Source organism: Rhipicephalus microplus, chromosome X (assembly GCF_043290135.1).
Source record: "Rhipicephalus microplus isolate Deutch F79 chromosome X, USDA_Rmic, whole genome shotgun sequence".
Taxonomy (NCBI): domain Eukaryota; kingdom Metazoa; phylum Arthropoda; class Arachnida; order Ixodida; family Ixodidae; genus Rhipicephalus; species Rhipicephalus microplus.
The window spans coordinates 382262870-382275346 of NC_134710.1; positions in this window are offsets into that span (position 1 = coordinate 382262870).

Consider the following 12477-nt stretch of genomic DNA (forward strand, 5'->3'; position numbering starts at 1 on the left):
AATTATGAGATGCGTGTCATGTGAAAGCATGACTGAATGCCACAGTGACGGCGCCAATACATTTCGACGTGATGCCGTGCGCATAGACACCGTTCAGTCGAGTTTTTCAGTCTGACTGCAGCGCCAGAACACGTAGTCTAGCGAATAAAAAAGCAACTTTGAGATGGCTTCAGTGTAAATGGAATGCAACGCGCGCGTCTCGCGGCCTGCATGAAATTTCCGGAGCCCTCCACTACGACGTCTCTCATAATTATATGGTGGTTTTGGGACGTTAAACCACACACATCATCGGGGCCTGCATCTGTTGGTGAATTGAGGCTGGGATACATGGAAGACGCGCGCATGTGTCCATTTTCTGCGTCCCCGAACGGCGAATGTAAAAGGCTGCGACGGAGCAATGTGAGCAACGCAACTCGCCCTCGTCAGTGTTTGGTGCCTATGCTCGCCGGGGTTGCCACGCCAGGCGCCAGACCTACCATATACTCGCAGGCGCATGCCGCGTTATGTTGCCTTGACGCATGTGCGTTGCAGTGCGTCCGGCATTCCTCCATCACGATAAGAGTGAGACGCAGTGTTCTCTGGGTAAGGCATCAGGGCGAAATACAGCATGTCGTATTTCGCGCCGTTTGCCGTCGGGCCGCGCCGACAGACTATAGAGTGCTCACGTTTTGCTAACGTAGCGTCACTGCGCCCAGCGTGCGTGCGCGTCAATGCTACATTGGAGTATGTTGGGCCCTTTTTGATGCGCTCACGGCCATTTTGCTACCTCCACATATACCGAACTAGGTGTTACGTGACGTCAATGGATGACGAAATATATGACTGGTGCGAACATAATCCTTACACGCCTGTCATGTAAGAACATGACAACATACCACACTCATAGCATGCTCGCGGCCGTTTCACTAGCTACACTCATACTAAATTTGGTATCACGTGACGTTAATAGATGACGAAGGTAAACGACACATCAAAACATTATAATCATGACACGTGAGTCGTGTACAGCATCATTTACATCCACCTAGTAACATTGTGCTGATTTTAAAGTGACATATCAATATTTCTCATTCTTACTTAGCATATCATCGATTCGCACTGTACGTGGGATCTGCCAAATTTTTTTCAGTTTACGGGCACAACCTTGCCCTCAATAAATAGTGTTTATAGTAGCAGTCACTCTATTTATTGGTAACAACATTTTGAAACACTGTCCCAGAATGACATCAAAAACATTGAATTGTCATGCAAAAATGTACATTTTGGGTGCGCTTGTGAAACAAAATACGCACACAGATGGACTACTTAGCGTTGTAACACATGTGCAGAGGCTCCATCGAAGTAGCCTAGGCTGTGCTGCCAGGGAAAGTTCTCGTGAGGTTTTTTTATACCACACAATGCGCGTTAACTTTCTTCTTAGCTGCCATGGGCTTGCACGCTAGGAACAAGACGGAGCAGAGAATTTCTTTCATATTTCATGGACATATAGTTACTGCCTATTCATGCAAGCTCAAAACTTGCCACGTGCAGGATCCGAACCTGTGACCAACGCGTTTGATGCTTTATATACTACTGACTACTACTGAGCTGCAGTGGCAGTTTTCCCTCATACACTATATATATATATGTGTGTGTGTGTTTGTGTGTGTGTGTATCCATGTGTGGTAGTAACAGTATTTCGAACATAGTCGACTTGAACACTTTTAAGCTAATTCGCAGAAAAGGGTATTTCGTTTAGAAAAAAAACGCGCATCTCCATTAAGTGAACCATGACGAGTGCACAAAACTAGGATCTAGGCTTCATGATTTCTACGTTGAAGTCACCGACTAGTATAAAAATGAGCTTTGGGCTGTTCAATATTTCTCTGTCGCAATTGTGATTGATAATATTGTTAAACCATTTTTTGTGTGTTTGACAAGCGACATAACGAGTCGACGAGAAAGCTCAGTGCTAAGTGTACCAAAACTGTGATGAGTGGGAGCCAGTAACAACTTCTTTCCTTCATACAATGAACGTGTACATAGGTATAGCACGCTGCATGATAATCACGTCTGGTCATTATCTAAGGTTAGTTTCATTGGCGGTGTTTTTTGCACACGCATGGCTTGCAAGCATTTCTCGGTTGATTTTCCAGGGGAAAAGAAAACAACAACAAATTAAGTAACATGATTAAAGTTACTATCATAGCGTACTCGATCCGTTTGTGTCTGTGGTGCAGATCTGTGTAGCTGACTGATTGTGCCTTGCTGAGGAACTGAATCTTGGTTCTGCGGTTGCTCCATTGATTACCCGGACTTCACGTCCTCACTCTGCTCAAGCTGAGGAATTTCTGACTCGGTAAGACTACCACTTTCATTGTTCGATAAGCACTCACTTTCGAATTTCTCAATATTCTGCTCACCTGTCCTTAGAATGTGGCGCCGGTTTTGTTTAAACCTTCTACCATTCCCCGTAGCTGCCTTGTAAGATCTGGGTGCGACACGTTTTAGCCCTTGCGCCTTCCTGGTCCATGCCTTGTCTTTGACCCGTACAACTTCGCCTTTCTTAAGTGCTGGTAAACATCTGCCCCGAGCATCCCGCTGTTTGTGTTAAGTGACGGGAATGCTTGAGTGGTGACTGATCTCTGAAAGTTTCGTGCATAGGCCTTGGAGGACTTCACCAGGGGAACGGCCATCTTCGAGGGGCGAAGAAGGATAGCTCAGTAGCCCAAGCCAGAAGTGACGTTTCTTTTCCGCAGTACTCATGATTCCTTTTGGAATTTTAACGCTGCTGTCAGCAAGGCCGTTTTGGACAAATAAAATCCGGGGCTAGACGTCCCATGCTGGATATTGTACCTGGAGGCAAAACATGTAAATTCAAGGGATGAGAAGGACGGTCCATTGTCGCTGAAAACTGCTGCTGGGATACCATACCTAGAAAATTTGGCGCCCATCTTTTTCATTACAGATACTCTAATGACTTCTGCGAAATTGCACAAAGCATCTAATATACAAAGGACCTTCCACCTTGCTGGAAGAAGTCGACTCCAACTTTGTACCACTACACATTCTGATATGCGGCTCAAACTGGCGGCTCTCAATGCTGCGCATAAGCATACTTGCGGCAGCCTGTACGGCACAATAGCAGCTTCTCGATGTTTACGTTAAAGCCTGGCGAGTGAACCAAACGTCGAGCATTTGTTTTGGCCTTCTTCCAACCCAAGTGTCCTTCATAAATGCGGTCAAGTGTTTTTGACCTCATTGAGTTCAAAATAACCACTTTAGATCTCTTGAATACTATACCGGGTAAGAGTGATAAGTCGGATGTGAACGATTTCAATGAGCCCTCCAGCTCTCCTTTGCCGTATATGTAAATAAGATTTCAAAAGTCGGGATCAGCTGCAGTCTTTTTAACCAAGTGACGCATGATCTTTTTGCTTACCAACTCGGACACAATTCTCGTTGCATACACTTCCACGTCGTCGTTGAATGCAAAATCCCCTGCGGCCCTAAGTGACGCTCTGGACAGCATGTCTTCAGGAGCAGCTGCTTACCTGGCACGAAGTGAAGATCAAAGTCATAGGTGAGCAGTTGCAGAAAGAAATGCTAAAGGCACTGAGGCATTTCCCCAGTAGGTTTTGTAGCAATGTCAATGAACGGATGATGGTCAGTTTCAATCACAATCTTGCGTCCAAAATCACTGGTGAAACTTTTCGCATTCGTTGGTATTTACAAACTCTTCTTTCTCATTCTGAAAGCATCCTTCTTATGCAACACTCAGAGCGCGAAATGCATGATCAAGTGGCCGCCAAGCGTAACCGTAACGCTGCAAAGTATCTGCTCCTAGCCCTCATTTCGAAGCATTTGCAGACATTTTTGTATCACTGGGCGCGTCAAAGATGGCGAGCAGTGGTGGTTTGCTGAAATTCTCGCAAAAAACTGCCTGCTCGCTCGCATGGTGCTCTCTTCATTAGAAAATGATGCGTTTATTCAAAAGGCTGTGCAGCAGATTTGTCTTATCTGCCAGGCTGGGTTTGAATATATCAAAGTATTTCGTCACGCCTAGCATTCGGTGTTCAGCCGCCTTGTGTCCCGAGTAAGGTAAATGGCCCAGTGACATGCTCAACAAAGGGCTTGGTTTTATGCCCTTTTTTACATGTGACGTCACCCAAGAAAAATAATTTCAGTCAGCCTGAAAAATAATTTATCAGCATTGAACATCGAACGAGCCTTTTTGGATGACTGCAAAGCATAATAGACGAATGCATCATGTTAATTTTTAGTGGCTCCATATATTAGGACACCGTCAACCTACACGTTGTTAGGTTGATTGATATGTGGGGTTTGACGTCCCAAAAGCACCATAAGATCACGAGAAACCCCGTAGTGGAGGGATTCGGAAATTTAGGCCATCTGGGGTTGTTTAACGGGCACGCAAATCTGAGCACACGGGCCAACAACATTTTCTCCTCCATCGGAAATACAGTCGCCGCAGCCTTCTGCATCATGAAATGTGCAATGCTTGTAAGCACAAGCCAAGCATGTAAAGCCTGCATGAAAGCAACCTTTTGCAGAGGCTACATGATGATCTCCAGTAAATTTCCTAGTAGCTGACGTGAACGGCTGCAGAAAACTATAGACAAAAAAACATAGACAGTGCTACTTTCAGACAGTGCTTTAAATTCAGGAAACTAGAGTGCACTTATTCACTCGGTTGATGAGTCACAGCCACGAGATCTGCGAACGAAGCAATATATCTTAAAGCATGCACAGATATTCTAATTCTTTGTCCGACAGTGGCACAGATAGCTTGCCAATACACATATATCTGAGCGCAACAATATGTCAATCTTTCAATAGCTCGAAATCTTGTTGGTTCACAGTCGAACAGATTACTGCCCTTTTGGACAAATTGGAATAAGTGCACCAAGGTTTCCAAAAAAATGCATCATTAGAAGTTAGCGCCTGCTGTGAATGTCTGCCTATATATTTAGTACTGCCTTCTACATGTGCCACAAAGGCATTTGTTGAGGTTGTGCTACTATTCAAGCCCACATCGCCTACTTGGCCATCGTGATGTAAATGCAAACATGAGGAACACTGCCACCTATAGTAGCAGCATAACACTTCAGGAACTTAGAACAGCAGAGAGGTTCACAAGAAAGTTAAGCACACACTTGCAGAACTTTAAATGAGAATTTTTCAGATTTGGAGATGTCGACATGCAGTGGCACTTTTAAACCCACGATACATGTGCAGAAAACGGGGTAAAGGCGAGTCATGAAACGCTGTTATGAAGGCCTGCGCACAAACAGCTTTGTGAATCTAGGCCCTTCGTGTTTTTTTTTGCAAGCGTAAACTCGTATAAATAAGGAAAACGTAGCTTTAGTAGCACCAGTGTAAACAAGTCTTCGCAGTTGGCTTTCTAGCACAAACAGCAATCCCTGCAATGAAAACATGGACATTTTATCTCAACGGTAACAGTGTAAGCACACACACAGGCACGCGTAGCCATGTCCAATTGTCAGTGCCAGTGTAACCATGTGGCATGATACACTATTTGCTGGCCAAGGCATGTGCAGTTTGCCCCCCATAAAATGATACTTTCGTATATGTAACACGTACAATAAGTCTGCACTTACCACAATTTATTTATTTATTTATTTACAAAATACTGCAGACCCATTTAAGGGCCCCAGAAGGAGGGGCAAAGATCATAACATTGCAAACGGGTGTAAACAGCAAGAACAAAAAGATACATCATATACAAAAAATACATAAACATAAGTCATTGTTAAATACGCTCAAGTGCCTCTACAGAGCTGGTTATTGATTCAGGTAGGCAGTTCCAGTCGTTTATGGTTCGAGGAAAGAACGAGTATTTGAAAATGTTTGTTCTGGCGAAATATGGTGTTAATGAATGAGTTTGTCGATGCCGGGTTTGTCTTGTCGTAAGTGGTTTCAAATACATATCACGGTTTACTGACAGCTTGTTGTTATTTAAAAGAAAAAGAAATTTGAGCCTGTGAATTTTACGACGTTTTTCAAGTGTGGGTATACTGTTTTCTTTCATAAGGTTTGTGGGGAAATTGGTTCTTCGGTACTTGGAGTAAATAAAACGTAGCGCTTTGCGTTGGATTAGTTCGAGAGCCTCAATGTTTCTTTTTGTGTATGGGTCCCAGACGATTGAGGCATATTCCAATGAGGGGCGTATAACAGTCAAAAACACTGACTTTAGCATCATTGGAGACATCATTATCTGTAGTAAAACCAAATCTGTGTCATAGACCTGAAAAAAAGTAGTAAAGGACATGCATTAAATATTGTTTCATTTGGTAGCAGTCAAGTCTGCTAAAGAACAGCCAATTGGCAATCAGCCTAGTGCATGCGGCAAATCCCAAACGGGGTTATCGAGGACATGAAAAGATGAAATTTTTGTCGATTGGTATTGTCGTCAAAATGTGAACCTACAGCATGTATAACCGTCTCTCACAATATTTAGTTTTGCGAAGGTTTTTTCATCACCAAAGAAATCTGAAATATTTGGATCATTTTTCCTCAGGCACAGGAATTATTACAATTAAAAACTTTTTAAATTCTGCAATAATAATACTCAAACAAATATAATAATTTGTTTAGTTTTATGAAGGTTAGTACAAACGGCATCGAAATAGTTCTTGTGGCTGGAGGCCACGTTAGAAGTACCGAGAGAGAGTATGGTTGTTCTGTCCATATGCAAAGTGCTCGTTTGATGGTGGCCTTATAAAATAATATGTTCAGCGTGGACGTGAAGCAAGTGACGCAATGGTGTAGGCAGTTTTTTTTTAAGCGTGCGGAGGGGGGGGGGGTCCGTTCATCTGAATTAGAGGTCGGGCATGCAAACATGGTCAAATGTCATATTGTAGTATTGGGCTCCCTATGCCCGGCCTAAAAGTACGTTTGGAGATACGGTAGGGGGGGGAGGGGGTGTGTGTGGAGCACGGGTTTCATGTGCCACCGCCTGGCTATGACACCGAAGTGATGCGAAAAAATTCGTTGACTTACTCGTCTATATACACTACAGTTCTAAAAAAATGCGGCCGAAGGCCTCGACACCCAGCCGTTAACGTTACATAAAGCCAATGAGAGACAAGTACCAGTGTCAAGGCAGCTACAACCCGGCCCCAATGTTATACCAGGTATTACTGCGGAAAGTAACGTTTAATAGCAAAAGTACACTGGCACTACAGTGCTGGCAAAGGCAGCAAGAGGGTATGCCGGAGGTAATAAAGCGGTAGTATCGGTAGTATTTAAAGGTAGTATTTCAAGACTCTGCTTGTCTAATTACATCAGAACGGGGGACCACCACAGAGTAGAGCCTCTTCCAGCTATCTAGAATATTCATGATGTACAAGCTGGGCATCCTCCTTAAGAACTCTTTAAACTGTTAAAAGAATAAAAGTGCTAGACTTATATGTCCATTGCTCTGTGAATATCGCCTACATTGACAACCTCGCCATTTATTTTCATGGGACAAGTAAAGCTGCTAATGAAAGAACCATCTAATGGCATACGAGCAACAAGGGCATAAAATGTTCTGCACTGTCGAATGGGTTACAATCGGCAAATTGTTTGTTTACTGAAACAATCACGTTTACTAAAACAATGAATTGTCCACGTTTACTAAAACAATCAATTAATATATTTGTTATGGAAACCTATTTTGTACGGTTTTCTCCTTCCCTAATTTTCATTTAAAACTGTGTTTTACATGTTTGTATACTTAACAGTACACCAATGCAAAGCTATTGTTGTGATGAAGGGTTATGTAGGTGGACCACGCTACTGTGTAAAGAATGTGTTTGCATGTACAACTATCTATGTACGGCAGCGAGAAACGGGTGCATATTACTGGTGGGATATTCGAATTGCCTACATTGCTGAAAATAATTTATCACAAAGTGCATGTGTCAACAGTGTTAACTGAATGTTTGCACCTCAGCTCCTGTCAATGTCTGTATGAGCTAATGACCCTCTCAAACAATTTCTAAATGATTCTACCATTCATCTACGATCACGTATTGTGATGAATAAGTAAAGTAAAATGGTTAATCAATTATTCAATAAATCATATCAGCATAATAACAACAGGGGGACAGCCAGCAATAACGTAGTTGTGTAATTGAAGGGAAAGCATGGAACAAGTATCAGAGACAGGGCCATTTCTTCACATCAAATTTTGATATTTCAATACACACGACAGAAGATGGTTGATTTTAAGGTAAGCAATCACAATATCCTTCACTCCAATGAAAACAGCAAAGATGTGGTGGCTTTCACAACGTATACGACGAGGGCTATCAGCGTCGCTATCACTTATCGGCATTGCTGTACGACAGAGTTCTCAAACTCGCCTTAGACTGCAGTCACATAATTCTGTCGTCCTAAGGTCGTGACACTAAGGAAGGTTTGACAGGGGGAAGGGAGAGTTTCAAAGAGCAGTCAGTTTAACATCACCGTTTCAATAGATCCTTTCTTTATGTGGGTCATTTATAAAAAAGTATTAGGCTTCGGGAGTCGAGAAACGTTACCGTCGATTTTCAGAATGACTAAAGTCTGGACTCTGTTACTGTATTTCAGAAGATGTTGACTGCCCGTTAACCACACATAAAAACTGCTACGAAAGCAGGCATGTGCGAGGTGTGAGCTGCTATAAAAGGTCCTCGGGCTGTGTGTTTGAGACCTCTGCTGTACCAGGAACTAGAGTCTTTCAGATAATTTTTGAGTGATATTGCTGAAAAATTATGAATATTCAAAAAAATTTATTACCTCGTTGTCAATGCCTAAATATTAGGACGGCTGTATTTGCCATTGTAAAAACAACTATGGCTCTAGTCCACGCTTTAAGGATGCTTCGACAGCGAAGCTGTGACACCCAAAACGATTAGCCTGGGACGTTTTTTTAATGATCTTATACAGTCTTGGGCAGTAACTAGTTACTAGTAACGTGTTACCAATAACTTGTAAGTATAACTAGTTACATTTAATTTAGAGAAACTTGTAACTGTAACAGTGTTACTTTTTTACTGAGTAATTCTAATTGAAAATAGTTACAGTTACTTTTGTTTTTGTAAAAAGTTATCCAACAGCCACACTCGTTAGAGGCTGACGTTAAACACTTCATTTTTTCAAACATTTTTTTACAATATCCTCTCCACCTTTCGACTTTCCACGGCTCCCATCGCAGTTTAAGGGAGCAGATCGCTGAAAGGAATATCCTCCCTTCACAAGACCGAGTTCGGACTTTACTTGTATACTACATGTCTAAAGGGAAACATATTTGACATATACCTGTCTGGCTGGTTTGAAGCGCAGTGTCTGGAGAGTATGTTTATTCGTAAAACTACATATCGTAAATCAGACATGTTGCCACTGCATACCTTGCCTAGTTCACGTGCCCCCTCCCTTGTTTCTGAGGGGGGGGCAAGGTGAATATCTATATATCCTTTTTGTCACTTGAGCTCCTGTCCCTTTTCTTGGTATGCCGGTGGAGTATTCCTCCGTCTGAGGCTTCCAGCAAGTCGCGTTTGAGAGGTGGCTAGAAAACAGCAGCATAAAACTGCTGAAAGCCTGAAGCTATCATTTAAAACGTGTTTGTAGCTGATTTCGAAAGCTCTACTTTGAGTTAAAGAGGCTTATGACGAATTCTATTGAGGGAACAGGAGTAGAGGGGCCGGGCAGTGAGGAGTGGGGGGCAGAGCACTGACAGCACGACCACTCACCCTGCCAATGAAATGCGGGGCACTCCCAGAGGACAGGTGAATGAGGTGATGAGTGGGGAGACCATGTGGTCAAAACATTCCAAACCCCGGCATAATCTCTGTAGGGCAGCAGCAAAATACACGTAAAACCTGTCAGCCACACGCTTTTTGTTATCCTAATACCTAGTATGTTTGTGCAATGACACTTTTGGCAGGCACCCAGCTGTTATCGTAGCAACCCTTACAAAACAGCAGTGTCAAAGTGCACATTGCTGCTAGCATATCCGCTACACTTGCCGGCGGAAGAAAAATTCCGAGACTGTGACATTCAAGGGCCACGTGACTCGTACTGCGTCTACTCTGCTTTTCAGGCGAGAGCGCTACAAACTGCTCCTGGATTCTCTCGGCGATGCAAAAGCACTCTCGCCCTACCAATGGATGACAGTGCTCCTCCACCTGCTCGACCACTGAAACACGCCGGCTCGGAAGAGAGCACTTTCAGTGTGCTTTTGAGTGCTCCTGCTCTCCCAATGGAATTCGCCATCAAAGGCTTAGAAGTGGTTTGTGTGCACAGCGGATGCAAAGCTCTTCAAACAGGGTCTGATACACCTTGAAGAATCTGGGGAATAGACCCAATGGACGTCGTCTTCACTCGTTACACCCGTTTCCCTCAGCATGCACCTCTCCATGCACTTCTTCTGGGTATCGTTATAATAAAAGTCCTGCCATCGTTCCAGTGCATCAACCACGTGTTTCCCTGCATACGATGTTCATTGTGTGTCTTCGCTATGTCCAAGGTGTATCAGATCCTGTTCGGAAAGTTAAGCGCATTCTGGCCATACCAACAGTTTTTAAGCCCCGTCGTCAAGGCACGCGAAACTGGAGAACCGCACACCTGCAGATGATCAGTCCACACACCTGCAGACAATGCGGGAATTGTGAAGAGACTTCGGCGAAATGGGCAGTAAATGGGCAGTAAATGATGAGAAAGGGCGCGAAAGCAAACTTTAGTTTAGTCACCCATTCAATGCGTTTGTAGACTGAGCTTGTTGAACACAACTGGACAATAGGGAGCTTTGTTATTAATAGTTCAGACGGAGTAAACCATGACAATCATGAACTCACTCGGCTTTTGGAATATCGGACCGGTCCGGACGTCTATGAAAGCGCCACATCTGCGATGGCAGACTACTGGTGCCACGAGACGGTGGTACGTCCTTATAAAAATAGCTAGATGCACCGCAGAGAAACGTTGCCGCAGAGGAGCCAGGCACAACACTACTCCTCCTGTTTGGAAGCCATGCCTCTTGACTCGGAGCAGCAGTTGCCTTGGCCTTCCTACCGCGAATATTTTTCCGTGTTGAAGACGGAGGCGGCAAATATTACGGTGTTGTGCAGCATTTGCAGAAAAGAGTACTCTACTAGCAAGACGTCTTCACCAAACCTGTGGAAACATCTATAGGTAAGTTTCATCATTATAAATGTCGAGATTCCGGTTTTGTGTGTATGTTTCATTGTACGTAATCAGTTATGCCAATCAAGTTGAAAATACTCTACTGATTCTAAACTTTCGTTGTGCGCAGAAAAAACATCCGACTGCACTGAAGGAGTTCGACTTCAAGAAGAGAAAAGCCAAGCACGGTCCCATCGTGGCAGACAAAAGACGCGGGCGGTAGCTCGACGCAGACCCTGGAGTCCTGTCTTGCAGCAACAACTAGTCGACCCAAGGCTCTATCACAAAGTCGCTTAGACAGGTTAATTGTGAACTTCGTAGTCTCTGACATAGTGCTTTTCAGTCGTTGAAAATGAACAGTTCCGGTGCTTGATTAACGCACTGCATCCATCAGATTCATGAAATTTGCAAAATGTAGAGCCGGGGAAAACAGTCATTTATATGTTTTGTAAGCCAAATAAGCCAATTGTGTGAGTACAATTAAAAGTTTTAAGCAGGCGAGTAAGCATAGTATGCATCTTGTGTGACACAAGGTTTTGTGGTAAACAAAAAAAAAAGAAAAAAGAAGACATATGAATCCAAGTAAATCGAAGCTCAAGAAGTGGATCTAGCTTACACGCCTATTATGGAAAGCATTGCTGACCTTCCTATCTAGACAAGGTGGATTCTAAATTATATGGCAATGGTTTGTAAACATGCAAAACAGCGCCCGCAACGCAATGCAGCTAGGATATTTGCATCCGCGTAATTGGTGCGATAGTTGCAAACTTGTGGAGATCCCTTCCTCCATTCTAATGACCAGACTGATATCGCTAGTTTTAAGATTGACCATTCTCTTTTTTTTCTTCAATTTCCATAGAAGCTTCTTGGATGTGACTGTTCACTACATAGATGAAGAGTCTTTGGAAAGAAGATCCGCAGCGCTTGTTTGCCAGAGTCTCTCAGTTCATCACACCTACGACGTAATCGCGACAGCGCTCCACGCAGTATTTGTGGAGTACAAGATTGTGCACAAGATATGTGTCATCATGGACAATGGTTCGAACTTTGTGAAAGCCTTCAGGTAGGTTAAAAGGCTGCTTCTGTTTTATTATCATTGTGTTTTACACCGAGGTTGCCTATTTTTATTATCTTATTCTTCCCAAAAAGAAACTAAATTAAGCTGCACTTTGACTTCAGCTGCGTTCTTTTTTTATGATTGCAATAAATTAATGAGCCTGGCATGCTGCAATCGCTGATCTCACTGACTATGGAGAGTTGTGCGCATGTCCTCAACTGCTGCATACTAAGGTACATTTTGTAACC